The 15,392-nt window shown below is 33.5% G+C and overlaps 2 protein-coding genes across 4 annotated transcripts in view; one reads left to right on the top strand and one right to left on the bottom strand.

Moving 5' to 3' along the window:
- Nucleotides 1-15,392, bottom strand: part of LOC149909764 (uncharacterized) — a 97,335-nt gene that overhangs the window by 34,916 nt on the left and 47,027 nt on the right. The window lies entirely within an intron of this gene.
- The window catches only part of LOC149909765 (uncharacterized), a 46,452-nt gene that overhangs the window by 7,938 nt on the left and 23,122 nt on the right, over nucleotides 1-15,392 (top strand). For both annotated transcript variants that reach the window (XM_090119861.1, XM_090119860.1), the window contains exon 2: nucleotides 4,595-4,677. The gene's annotated coding sequence lies outside the window, so the exon portion shown is untranslated. The remainder of the gene's footprint in view (nucleotides 1-4,594; nucleotides 4,678-15,392) is intronic.

The raw sequence follows: 15,392 nt of genomic DNA, 5'->3' as shown, positions 1-15,392 counted from the left end.
TAGCGAAAGTCAAACGATTTGTAACAGTATGGCACTTATTTTTCCTGTAAGTTTGAGGATCAACGAATATAAATACAAAATTTCAAAGATCTAGGTGTTGGAAATCTTCACTTATATAAATTAATAATAAATTTATTTTTCAAGTATGACAACACTTTTTCCCCCTACTAGAAGTATGGCAAATATAATAATGGTCACATTTTATCAAATACTCTCCAAAAAGCCAAATGCAATACTGGTACAAAAAGATAGGCGAAATAAAAAAATTTTGCAGATTTTCGGCGGTATGGCGACCATTTGGAATCGTCCGAAAAGTATGGCATGGCGATTTTCGTAAATGGCTGCACGACGATGGTTACCTGTGCAAAAGTTAGCTTGGTACAAATGGTTGAATAATTGTTTTTTTTAAATCAACACATTCGCGTTGGTATGGCGGGCTGTAAGTCATACCGGAAAAGTATGGCATGACACTACCGCCTACTTCTTTTTTATGGGCTATCGGTAAATTCTAAAATTTTTGTGTTACAAATCGTTTGACTTTCGCTATTTTTCCGACGAGTTCGACTAACGCCCATGCGACTAACCCACCGGTACCAGCGTTCATACCATCATTTTTCTTTTTGTCATTGCGTACTAAGACCCCTGTAGAACCGCCATCCTGTTACAAATGACTCGAAATTTTGTGTCAGTATCTCCCGGTCTATTGTTTATTCTAATGTGAAAAAATTGTAGTGTTGACATATCACTCAAAAGCAGTAGGTAGATATCCCAACATTAATATCCATTGGATTTGGGTAAGAGCATTGTCTCTAGAGTCTAGTCACACAATATACAAATTAAATACTAACTTTACCCTACTTAGGTATATCTATAAAATTACGACTCTCAGTCTTTCTTTGGAAGATCAAACTATCACATATCTATAAATATAATATTTCCAATAAATTTCGAAAGGGAACATTGGAAAAGATTTATAAAATTTTAATAGAAGGCTGATTATTATTGATAGGGATTTATTGTCGATAAATTCCACAAAAAACAACTCGCTTTAATTGAAAAATTTTCATCTGAATTTTTATTGGAAAATTTAAAACTGTTACGCTCAAGCCTGTTCTGCAGGTTAAAAAATAAATTCTTATGTTTTGAAATATGTAAAATATACTAAATATGCTGTTCAAATATATTTATTTAGATTAAAGCTGTATGCAACAATGGCTTACTACCAGAAGTTCAAAATACAAAGTTAAGCGTTCAAAGCAACGCTCAGTTGAACTGCACTCTACAAAGAATTGTAGTAAAAAACTTGGTCAAAGGTCCCCCAGTCTTAACAACGTTTGCCGGAAATGACATTGTTTTATTCTAGAACTTATTTCATTCTAATTAGTAAAAATAAATTTTATTCAACTTCATTTCCAACTGCTTCTTCTGAAGTTATTTCATACTAGGCTGCATTTTTTAAATTACATTGATATAGGTTTATTTAAAATACTTATGCGGTGGTTATGTGACAGTACTTAGGTATTTATTATACCAAATAATTTATGAACATTGTTTAGCTTTATAAAAGATACCTACTAGCCGCTTGCCCCCAGCTGCGTTCGGGGTGACTCGGTATAAAAAAATATGACTTTCTGTAAGTAAAAGAATTTTTAATATCGGATTGATAAGCAATAACCACTTTATAATATTAGTATGGATTATACATAAAACAGTTAGTTATCCACAGTTAAAAGTAATTAATGCTATAATATCACAGAATTAATCCGAGTTTTAAAAATACAAATTTAGAAGTGCCTTGCCACTTTTAATTCATCATACGAGCGCTTAAGTATCGCAGTACAAGTTTTAATGAAAAACATACTCCTAAATTAAAAAGTACTGATGTGACGGAGCCTCAAGTCTCCTCGACACACGAGATATGTAGGTAACCGAGTAAATCTACTGAGTGTGCAGTTAGCGCTATCCGAACCATGACAGTTTTGCAAATGGCTGCTCGACAACGTCCACAGGGAATATTAATTTGCGTTTTTCCAGCTTTAATTACGGTAAAGTGAATTTTGCTGACACCAATCTATGATTTTCTATATCATTTGTTCATTTTGTTATGGAATGCAATTAATATAATTAAATAGTTACTTTGGTGGTGAAATTATTTGAAGTTTTTCAATTTATATGTTACGGCTAAAGGTAGGTGAGAACATAAACTTAAGATTAGCCGGCTAAACTTAGGTTTATTTTCGACGAGGTGTTAATGTTAGTTTGTTCTATCTTTAGCCGGCTAAACTTAAGTGTAACCGCAGGCCCGTGGCTAAAAATGTCGGGGTGGGTAGATTTGGTTACTATAATACATGTAAGGAACAGGGCGAGTGTTTTCTGGCACTGTGCGGGCCCCTCAAGCCCTCCACCGGCCCGGCGCTAACCAAATCTACCCACCCCGACATTTTTAGCCACGGGCCTGCGGTTACACTTAAGTTTAGCCGGCTAAAGATAGAACAAACTAACATTAACACCTCGTCGAAAATAAACCTAAGTTTAGCCGGCTAATCTTAAGTTTATGTTCTCACCTACCTTTAGCCGTGACATATATACAAGTCAATATACCCTAAATGAGACATTTTGAAAACCACAGTCGTCCTAAAACTAAAAAGAAAGGCTATTTACACAAAAATACCTAAAGTGACTCATGCAATAATTTATTATTACAAGCAGTTTGAAAAATCGGATATAAAAGATGATATTTTCCCATAACGTAGGTAAGAATAATAAAAACGGTGTAAGTAAGCTTACGTTTTTGCTAAGTCACTCAAAAATAAGCACATTGCGAGGGGAGCGAATCGTTTCTTGATTATAGAAACGAGCATTCAAGGATACAAAAGTCTGTGACAGACGGGATTCAATGAAACCCATTAGAGAATATAAACACGCTAAATAATCGTAAAAAACCCATAAAACTGTTGGGCTAATAAGTATACTTTCTAATTAACGAGGTCTGTTTGTGACTGACGATTGTAGCAATTAAAGGACATGTCTGATTGTAAGTGCCATAAAGCATCGGGCACATTTTCATGACAAATGGATGTAGGTCTTGGGTGCTTATAGTTTTTTCGATTTGGCGCCAGACTTGTAGTGACACTTTGAAAATGAGTTTTACGCTCTGAAAAATGATTGTCATTTTGTCGACGGGATTCTGACAAGATCTAATCCGGGAATTCTAGATTCTAGTGAATGTTAATGGGACAAATTACTCTGTCAGCAACTTAACTCAGAGATAGATGATAAAGGCAGACGTTCGAGGTAGATAGAGAATGATTTTGTAGTTATTCTTTCATTGAGAAACCGTTTTCCTCCCGAAACTCATTATTAGCTTATTTTCTTGATAAGAATCAGTTCAACAAATAAAGTAAGAATGAATGAAAACTTTTATACATTTTTAAATTTTCAAATTCATTTAAAACATTTCAGTTTACCTATTTAACAAAGTCACGGATCAGAAGGTAACTGAAATAGCTCTGTCATGAACAAATTAGCGATATATCGGACGCAATAGGTCTGCAGCGGATATCTGGCAGGGCGGGCAGGCGACGTCCGGCAGGATTAACCCCACTTCATTACAGAGTTATATTTAGAGTATTGACCGTTCGTGCCCGTCTCGACTTATATTAACGAAGCCTTTAGCGTCAATAGCGCTTCTATTTCCGGACTAAATTTAGCTCTAAATCGTGATCCAGCCAAGCTTTTGATTTGCTTTTATTCAGCTATGTTTAACATAACCTCTGTGACATTCAAATCTGAATACCAAATATTTCGATTGCATAACAAACTTTGTGTTAAAAAATTAAAACGTTCAATGTTTTTAAAGCGTTAGTACCTTTTGTATTCATCTATTACATTTTATATGTCGCGTACAAAGCGTTCGGACATCGGGGCTACAAGTTAAAAGTTCAATTCCAATGACAGGCCGTCGGCGACCGCAAGGTATGACAGGTTGGATTAAAAATGTACGATGAAATGGCTTGCAAGCCAAGTTAACCTGTTCATCGTTTATTTTTTTCCAGTGACATTTTACGTTTCCATTTGATATAACTGTTTTTATTTTTTAGTTTCCATGTAGTAGTGATAGGTTAAAGTTTAAACGTAATACGAATATTGGCAGAACATTGGTCAGCTGTTTAAATATTCTTTCGTGTAGTAGTTTAGAATCATTTTCAAAATTTTACCGAACATTAAAGCAAAAGCTTAGCTTTGTATTTTGTGACGTCATATTTCAACCACGGTACGGTGAAGGCAGTATACATTTAAAGGTGTATAAATTCATAAATTCCAATGTGTATATCGTGTACATTTTGTTTGGCGAGTTTCAGCACCGGATGTTGTATAAGGTTGCGTGCGTTAAGCTGCGGAAAAGGCGTTACAATATTTCCTTTGATTTAATGCGACCGTTTTAGGTCTTGATCTTTTCAATGTTACACAATACTATTTACGTACATACTACTAAGTTAAAATAGCTTCAATGTTTTGTATTTTATATTATATTTTTTGTCTTGTTATTACATTGTTTCAGAATGAAAATTTAATAACGATTTATTCTTTTCAGGTTGCAGCAACTTTAATTATACTACTGGCACGACATAATGAAGTTTATTCATTGTCAAATCGAAGGAAATAGCTATTTGAAAGGTAAGATCTAAGGGTAAGATGTAAGATACTGTTAAAATCTTAAAATCATCAAATAATTTGGAATTCATGCATTCAATTATCCTAAGTATACTTAATATAGATTTCCGATTATGAGAATGAATTTTGTACCATTAATAGCTTTTGCTGATAAATAATACCTAATTTATCTACGGAATATTTGGCAACGTTTTGAATTAGGAATGGGAAGTGGTAATACGATGTAATAAAAAGAAAAATACAACGGCCTTCTTTATGGAATACTCATAATGAAAAAACGTAATGTATTTTATAACTATAAATTATTTGATGAAGCGCTCGGTCCCTTTGCGTGGGATGTTTTACGTTCGGGGTCACTATATAAACACTAAAATAAATTATGTACTTGACGTGCATTGATAAGACTTTGAAAGACATTTCCCTGTTACTTTAAAAATTATATTCGATGTCGAAGCTGATTTTTTTAGGCGATGCAATTTTAAACAGTATCTAGACTGTTTTTGTTTGCAATAACAGAATGGCATCGGTGTCATTTATTAAGCACGAAAAATTCTGGAAATCACTGTGTTACAAAAATAATAACAATATTATAAAATTTCAGTTAAGAACATTTTAAACAATGCTTTTAATAGGTATTTACTTTCTATTGTGTTGAAATTCAAAATAACTTCAATTTTGTAGCAAATAATACGTCTTTCACATAGCATCAGCCAGGCTGAAACATTGCTTTCATGCTAAAAATAAAACGAGTGTTAAAAGGGTGCAATTGCAATATAAATCCTTTGAAGCCGTCGCACGTGTAAAACGTAATTCACTATTAAACGAGTTTCAGTTTCGAGAAGCACTGCTAAAGTAGCAATGCACAATAGAGACAATGTTTTAGCGATAGTGTTGAAGCTATTGTTTGTCAGGAAAGTGTTGTTACGTCACTTCAATACGCACTTCAAACAATGCGCTGTTGTTTATACGCAATCTAAAATTACGTGATTGAACGGAAAGGACTTTTATCTTGGCATATTTTGTGAATGTTACGTAATTTAGAGGATAGCGTGCAGTTCTTAACAATAGACTAAAAGATCCCAGTGCAGTGCAGAGTTCCAACTTCCTACTTGCCATTTTTCTCATGAGTGCTTCTTGACCATGAAGTAAGTACCACCTGATCACTTTGGTAAAGTGTGGAAATTTCAAATATACGGCAAAAAGTGCGAAATAAGCTGTTAGAGATTTATCATATTGTTTATTTAGGCCCTCGAGTACTTTTACAACGTGTGAAACGTTTCAATTAAATATTCTAATTTAAAGTTTTGTGTTGAGAAAAATATTATTCTTTCATAACATACATTTGGAAGCTAAGAATGCCCTTTATTTCCATTTTTAGCCTCTCTGCAAAGTCATAATATACATTATAGCGATAGCCAAATATGAAAATTTTAACAAAAGGTTCCATGTATCGAGCATATAAATTGGACAACAAAAGCTGTTCCATAAAATCTGTCTTATCTACAAAAAAAGGGTCTTAAAAAATAACATTACAAACGAAAGAGATGTCGGTGCCAAAACCAGTTAATGGTCGTTCATAATTATTTCGATTTCCATACAATAGGTATTGTAGTTGGAAAAGTTTTCAGAGCCCGCGGGCACGTAGACGGTGTATCGTTATTCGTTAGTATCAATGAACTTTGGTAGTTAGCTACACAATTCGAGTTAAGCTTGTGAATCACTCACTATTATACACTCAACTGGGCTTTTAACAACTTTTATTCTAGGCTTTATTCATTATTGGGAATGTAATTTATTTTGCGTCAGTTTATAATTTATATATAATAATAATATGAATCGTGTATTGTGGTCAATTTATTCAAGTGGTATGTTTTTTCATGTTATATGAGGCAATACAATCAGTTTCGCTCCCCTTTGAAACTCCAGCTCCGTAAAATTACCACACACAAAAATCAACCCCGAAATTGTTGAAATAGAGGATGAAAGAATTTGCTTTTACCTTTGACCAAGGGAAAATCAAAGGACGTAACTTAATAATATGCCCAAGTAATCATTTCCATGAATAAGAATACAAAACAAATACAAAAGACAATGGCAGAAAACGGCGCTTTTTTATTTCCGGGCGGCCATCTACCAAAGCTTGTTTTTTTAATACTTATTAGTGCAATAAACCAAACTTAATACTCTAAACACAGTCTGAACTGAGTTACTAATACTAAATTTGGCATTGTCCTATACGTCTTATTAAAACGTAAATAAAGAACTAAAGAACGCTTTAACGGAAAGTGTTGCCAAGAAAAGCCTCGTTGGACGATTCATTGTAACTGCTAGCTTAAAAAATAAATTAAATAAAAAAGCGTTTGTGTTAATTATAGTTCTATTAGAAGTTTCAAAATCTGTTATAAGTTCCATTCTTTCGAGTACAATGTCAACACTTTCAAGGCTACAAAAATAGATAGCTAATAATGCTAATTAAAAAGCAATACAAGCGGCCCGTTTTCTAAAGGTGTATACAGAAAGGGCTTATTAAAATAACAAGATGGTCATTTAGCCGAAACTCAGAGGTCTGGTTACGATGCCGATAAGGCACGGGACCGCACTATTAAGAAGATTGCTTTTTATCATCAAGGCTCGACCTCGCCGTGAGTGCACTTACCTTGAGCAGCTTATAAGATAAGCCTTGATCCCTCATCTCATATAATTTTGAAAGTTCGGTCAATTGTGACAAATAACCACGTTTAGGCAGAGGTTTTTATGAATTGCATGCCAATTTTGTTTGGATCCGTATACCGTGGGGTACGTACATCTACATTATGAATGAATGTTGTTATAGTTCGATTTCAATTGGTGTTCACGTTCACTTCCTTGGTTCTAATAAATAAATAAAAAAAAATCATTTTTCCAGGCCACAGAGCCCATATAGTATTAGTAAAATCTTATTCTAGTATAAAATTAAAAAAAAATGTCAAAAATCTTAAAAGAACTACGCTTTCTCGAGAACTACGCTATCCATAGGTGAGAAAAGAATAGATTTAGAATGAATATCGAATTCAACACAGACGCGTCGGAGGACTCTATTTTATAATATGTAGTAATCTTAGGTAGTAATAAATAATCCATGACCCTCCTTCCCACATTTACACTTGACGAGATTTGGGTGGAATAACACCAAAAATATTATTTGAATTAGCATCCACGTTTTTAACGCACGATTTATTTCAAACAAAAAAAAAATACAAAATGAATACGCTGTGAAGCCTAGATTAAAATAAATAAATAAAATAATGAAAACTTAAAAGTTGCGCAGACATAACTGCGCAACTTTTAAGTTTCATCCCAACAACATGTCCACTGGACCTACCGTCCTCGGGGACGCTGGCGCTATACTTGTTGTTTTTGGGTCAGAGACAAAACGTTTTTATCTTTTATTATGATTTTAAAATACAAAGACATGTTATTTATCACAACAAAATTAACTCCCGTGGCTCCGAGTATTTCCTTTGTTTATTTTGAATTAAATGTAATCTAATGTTTCGTTATTTGTTGTGGATGTTACAGAATTATTTCGGTAGATATGTGTTAACCGGCCCTTAGGCTAACAATGTAACTGTTACTTTTTGAAAGTTTTCTTTGTACCCAAAGTCTTTGAACAAACTTGTTTAATTAATTAAATTTCATTTTAATCAAAGTATGCTGTACGGTCTTGTTTATTCGATATATGATATTATCAATACGACACTTTGATAGATTCATTAGTATGTACTTGTGTATCAGCAACTGAAAAACATTAAAGTTATACAAAAGTAGGTAATTCCGTACGTCATTAAAAATATATTACACAAAAATAGAGTTGTTAGTTGATATTTGTGCCGGCAGAAAAATTGCGTCAGCGTACCATAGATGAATGCTTCACTGGGTAGAGCTAGGTTGTTTAAGGTTGTTTAGCATAATGTTATGTAAGTAGGCTTCGTATTGGAAAACTAAAAGGAGGTTAGGAATTTTGTGGCTATAAATGTATATATGTTGGATAATATAAGGGTTATAACTTTTATAAATAACTTGAAAAGTTTGGCACATCACAACAAATGGGTAATTAAATGTTTAGATGGTTTATGCCTTTGTTTTCGCACTGAAACGATTTTAGTAATACATACGATTGCATACGTTAGATCAGTCAGATAAATCATTGCATGAAAATCTTCAAGTTATAAGCGGTAAATTTTGAGAACATTTTGTTGTTAAATGATGCCTTAGGCCATTTTATAGAGTACTAACTGTGTCCCGCGGTTGCACCCAAGTCGTCCTTAATATATTCTAGGGCTATTAAATACAAAAATATTATTTCAATTAGTTCCTGAGAATAACGCGCTGAAAATACGTTTTATATTATTACCTAGTATAGATTTACCACGGCCCTTGCCCAAGAAGTACCTATCGAAAAATATAGTCACATAAAAGGTGTTAGGGCGTTTGTCCACTACAAGGAATTTTACGGTCCGGCATTCCGATTTTTTATGGTCCGGTATGGGCTATGGCACGCCATTAATCTATATACTAGCTTGTGCACTATACGTAATTTTACTGTCCGACATTTTACTTTTCCCTATTCCGGATGGTTTGTTGTGTCTACGAGTCGCTGTAGGTATAATTGTTTTCGAATGCCCACTTGCTTGGATTTTACTGTTTTCACTGCACATGCCAATTAAAAGCAAGCTCTTGTTTTACTTTATTTTAGTTGGCAATGAGATTTGAGAAGTCGGTATTGTTATTTTATATACATTGACCAAGCATTGACCTATAATTATTATCTAAGTAAGTATTATATAAGATATATATATATTAGATATATATATATAGATTATATAAGATATATATATATTAGATATATATATATAGATATATTATATAAGAAGTGGAGGGAACTGTCCGGCGTACTCTGTGACATCAGGATGCCAGTGCGTGTGAAAGGGAAGGCATATAAAACAGCGATCCGCCCAGCTCTCATTTATGGTAGTGAATGCTGGCCCATAAAACAGGCCCATGCGACAAAAATACACGCAGCGGAAATGAGAATGCTCAGATGGGCTGGAGGTGTTACCCTTGCCGACAAAGTGAGAAACACTCATATCCGTGGAAGCTTCAAGATTAGACCAATTGAAGAGAAGCTGTCGGAAAGACGTCTCCAATGGTATGGCCACGTGATGAGAAGACCTGAAGAGCACATGACCAAGCGAGTCTTGGCCATAAATTCTGGACCGAAAAAGCGCGGTAGACCTCTACAAACTTGGATGTCTGTTATCAACAAAGACCTGAAGAAAGCTCAAGTAAATGATTCGACGACCCGGAATCGATGTCTCTGGCGAAGAATGACGAGGAGAGCCGACCCCAAATGAACTGGGATAAGGCTAGGCACAGTAGTAGTAGTATTGGTAAATTAAAGTTCAAGTGGGAATAGCTTTAGCTCCTCGTCACCGATTAAAATAAATAAGTGAAACACGCATTTTAAATCTCTTACGGAACTTTACTTTTTATTATAACGAAGTAATATAATATTTCACCTTCTATATTTTTTACTCGTTTCTTGTAAAATGCAAAAACAATCATTTATGATAGTATTATACCGCCATACTTCCTTGAACTGTACCGCACTGATCCGAGTAAAGACGGACAGGTGCACAAGCAATTCATCGGTTTTTTCATGCCACACCGGACCGTAAAAAATCGGAATGCCGGACAGTAAAATTCCTTGTAGTGCACAAGCGCCCTTATCATGTTTTATTGCTCGTTTCAGTTAGGCAACTGGTTTATATTTTTTTTGTTTGGTTAAACAAAATAGGACTGTTATTTGAAAGGGGCCTCATGCTCAACTCTACGACTGTGAATGAAAATCCATAACAGTATAACTTTATAGCATACGATTGAGATGAGTAATTCTAGAGATATAATATTTTTTCTTAATAATAATAGAAATATATAGAAAAGATCGGTTACCAAGGTTATCTACAAAACGTTCAACACTCTTAAATTATGTTAATTTCTTCGCCATACATAATTTCGTTAAACGCTGAAACTTACACAGACTTCGTTTACATTTAAGTAAAGCGTCGTGAATTTGGTATGGATGTCAATTTTAAAAGCTTCAATTTCTCACTTCATGCTCCGCTATAAAATATTATGAAATCCATTTTTAAATGAAAAGCATAATGTTTAAGCACCCGCAGTAATTCAATGTTCCACATTAATTATTGTTCGCGTTGAAGAGAACATTCCAGTTTTCCGTTAGAAGTATTTTTGTTACATTTTTAATAAAACTTGCACGTTCATTACCATGCCGTAACGTTAATTATAATAGCAAAGTAGTTCCGCTTATTATATTTTATTTCGGACCATAACTCTGAACTAAGTAGGAAATATGAAGTTGTGAATATAAGTAGGAAATTAAATAATTCGATACAACACATTTCAATTAAAAACGAAAAATAAAACAAAACCTTAGATAACAAAACCAAAAATTACCACATATTAATCTATTTCTAGGCCATGTTTGTAGGTAATGTAGGTACTATGAATTTCATTCTTAAATGAATGAATAAGTGTTAAAATTACCATTGAATACTACAAAATGTCATTACCTATATAAAAATATAAATCAGAAATATATAATCTATTCAGTGATTTTAAACCCAGTGTTTTCATTGTATTATTTATTTCCACTTAAACAATTAATACCTCCTCATAATCTCAATTTAGAATTCAGTAATATTCATATTCCATTATAAAAGTTAAGAAACAACACATTTAGTTGATTAGAGATAGATTCGGGTATTGAACACGTTGATTGGTAGATATTGGGAAACTGAAATTCCCCTTTCCGACCTTTGTAATTAACGAAGGATTCCCTTTATCTATAATATTATGTCAAGTGTTTACGTGCCGATAAATTAACGTTTGGTGTTTCATTAATTCTGTATTAGTTTGAAGGCTACTTTAATAATATAATATTGCAAGCATATTACAAAGATAATTGTTCTGATTAAAGGAATATTTTTGGTGAACATGTGTTGTTCGGTGTTCCAGATTCGTTATCTTTTGCCAAATTCAGACACAATATTGACAATACATAGCTGGAGTGTATCAGGCCCAAACAACATTCCTATTCAAAAATATTATTTTAATAATACTGTTATTATTTAATTTGAATTGTTGAACGATCGCATAAAATAAAATGTACCTACGAATTAAACTGTTGAAATAAAATTTGAATCCAATGAGTGAGTAACTCTAGCATAGCTTTTAAAACTTTAATATTGTATTTCGTTGTTTGTGTACCTTGAGTGCACAGCCGAAGTAGCTTAATGAGGCAACAATGCAATCTCGGCGCTGAATGTAATTGTTTTAGCTGGATGGCGTTCTGTTTCAAACTATGCATGTGTCACGTGAAAAGCATTTTTCAAATAAACTAATTTAAATAGAACTAGAGCTGCGCAAACGAGTTATATAGGAAACTTTTTATTGCGATGAATATCTCATTCCTATGGGAATTTCATTTGATCAAGGGAAGTTGTAGGTGGAATGCTTATAATTTTATACAATAAAATTTAGAATCAAGCACAATCTGTTATTAGTACAATAAGTTTAAATGTATCTATAGAAAATAATTAATTGGGATTGTTTAGATTTTAAACATTGAAGATGACTGAAATACCTACCCGTAGTTTAAACTTCTAGTGATCACAACAGACGAAGGTACTTTTAGCCAAATTGGGTTTGATGAAAATATTGACTTTACTGTACAGAATAATTTAATTGTACCTACAATTAATATCTGCCTAAATTGCAAACTCAACGCGCAATCAAGGGGCACGGAAGGTAGGTCATAATTTAATTTCCCCAGTCTAAAATGTTGTTTACACACCTAATTGCTGTATGTAATTTTCGACACTATGCACTAACTAGGTATGTTATTTAGTCCATGTTTGAAATTCCAAATTAGATTGAAAATCACAAAGCCATACGAGCCGCCTTCCTCGGACGTACCCATTTGACCGCCAAACTAATTTATGTTGAATTACCTCTGCTGAGTACATAGTTTAATACCGTATTTAACGAAAATATTAGTGTGCTTGCCAGATGGTTTGTGGATAGCTACTAACTGCGCTTTATATTCAGACTAGCGTTTTGTATCACGTATCATCGGTTTTGAAATATAAGTTACTAGCTTTCCGCCCCCGGCTTCGCCCGCGCAGTCAAAGAAAAACCCGCATAGTTCCCGTGGGATTTCCGGGATAAAACCTATCCTATGTCCCGGGGTAAAAAGTAGCCTATGTCCTTTCTCGGGTATCAAAATATCTCCATACCAAATTTCATGCAAATTGGTTCAGTAGTTTAGGCGTGATTGAGTAACAGACAGACAGACAGAGTTACTTTCACATTTATAATATTAGTACCTATGGATTAAACCTATAATAATCATGTTATCTGTTTCCCTTAATAATGTATATTGATATTAAAACTCTGTGTACAATACTTTTTACGTTATAAAGCAAATATGGGCGTTTTGTTACACACCTTGTTACTTACCCTAACGAAGGTTGTCATGTGGGTGATTGATCGAGTGAATGCAGTGGAGCTTTTGAAGTGAAATATTAAATTTAAAATTACATATCTACAAATCACTGCCAAGTAAAAATTAGGTCGCACGTATCGAATATCTAAGTAAAGTTTTCAGATACTTTTGAAGTATCAATATTTTATGACACGGTTTTAAGAAGGAGCAGTAACGATTTTCGTAATGGTTTCGTCAAGGAAAATCGTATTGGGTTTATATTTTAAAAATAGGATATTCAGATTTTATATGAAAACTTTTATTTCTTTACATTGTATCGCGATGTTGGATAAAAGCTCCCAATTGCATATAGTATCCTAGAGTTGTGAAAAATGAAAACAATAACACTTAATATGAAAACAATGCAATATGTATCACCTACACGCATGTACCATTGCGCCTATGTCAAAATACATTTTTGAGAAGGAAGAACTGCTACTTTCGACTAGGGCATGAACCGTTTAAAAAAATTACTGTGTTTTATTTTTTTCTCAATTTTATTTTCATTTATGTAGTTACATCCTACTATAGGTAATAAGTTTGTAAGTATTATAGTAGGATGTAACTATGGATGTTTGTTACTCTTTCACGTAAAAACTACTGAACCGATTACAATGAAATTTAGCACACATATAGAGGTTAACTTGGATTAAAACATAGGAAAGAGTTTATCCCGGAAATCCCACGGGAACGGGAACTATGCGGGTTTTCCTTTGAAAACGCGGATGAAGCCGCGGACGGAAATCTAGTATTGTATATATACGGAGAAGGTATTTTTAGTGTTTCACCAGGGATCTTTTGTTATTTCCTTGTATCAATGATCGAAACGTAGTACATAAACGTGATTTTACGATTCATTCTGATATCGTCTATACTTACACATTTTATGAATGAAAGTATTGGTTTACTAATCTACTTTATCCAGGTAATGATCTTATAAATAGAACAAAAACAGAACATTTCACCCTATGGTTATAATATGTACTTGTATATGTATATGTAACATGTGTGATAAACAAATTGTTTAATTTCACTTTCATCAAATCTATTATTGAGTTCTAAATTTCAACAGCTTCAATTATCTTTACCTGCATATTCACATTAATTGAATATTCAAGTAAAATGAACGAAAAGCATACGAAAAGAGAATGTAAATTTTGCACTGACTCAAAATTCTAAAAATTACTATTCCACGATTAAACGTCACGTTAAAACGAACGACCGGGAAATTCTTTTTCTGAAAATAATATTCGTAAAAGGAACGTGAGGAAAGTTAAAAATTTTCTCTCGTGTGTCCGTTGATTGCGTTTTTCCGTTTAATGAACATTCAGGTGCGGCCTCTGTAATGAAAGCCGATGTTCGACCGGCTCATTTCCGTCCTGAAATGAGAGCCGATGACATTCGATAATGAAACTGGTCACAGTTCCGGTGTGCTTTTAAATGGCTTATTACATTCGTGTATTTACAGTAAACGTTTAATTGAACATGTGTAACTGTTAACAGATGTATTTTATAGAAACAGTATTCCATTGTGGGGTGAAAGCGTGGAAATAATAACAGAATTCATTTGTATGTGTTAAAAACGTGTAAATAATGTTTACCGTCGTCCGACATATTTCAGAACGTAATTTAGGATTAATGTTGAAATTTTTGTTTTAAATTAATTCAAACATCGAACAGGCTTACAAAATGGCTTATTATAGATATAAATACAATTTATTACATGCTTAACTTTGTGAACAAAAGGAGGAAGTAGCTCCCAATTGCAAGTTTAATGAGAGCTCGCAAAGTATCCGAGGACGGGGGCTTGTTTAATAATTGGTTAACTCTATTTTTAGATAACTCAAAGTATCAGACTCTGTCCACAGAAAATTGTTTGACCTAAAAACATCAACGCAGTGACTCTTAACTTGCTTAATTAAAAATAATCGAGTAAGGATTGATTTTTCATTAAAAATAAAAAACAAAGAAAAGACCAAAGGTAAACTAAGGGTGGAGTTTGAACAAAAAGTTTTCGCGTTTCTCTGTATAGGTAAGGTTCGAATTTCGACATTTAAATTCCCGACCTTTCCTGTAATATCAATGCCGCAACATTAAAAAAAAAGTACTGAAT

The sequence above is a fragment of the Colias eurytheme genome, chromosome 3 (assembly GCF_061535395.1).
Source record: "Colias eurytheme isolate Ceu_HAF_F1 chromosome 3, ilColEury1 Martin Lab GWU primary, whole genome shotgun sequence".
NCBI lineage: Eukaryota > Metazoa > Arthropoda > Insecta > Lepidoptera > Pieridae > Colias > Colias eurytheme.
Note: the sequence above shows the minus strand (reverse complement) of the source record. Positions and strands in the feature narration are given on the sequence as shown.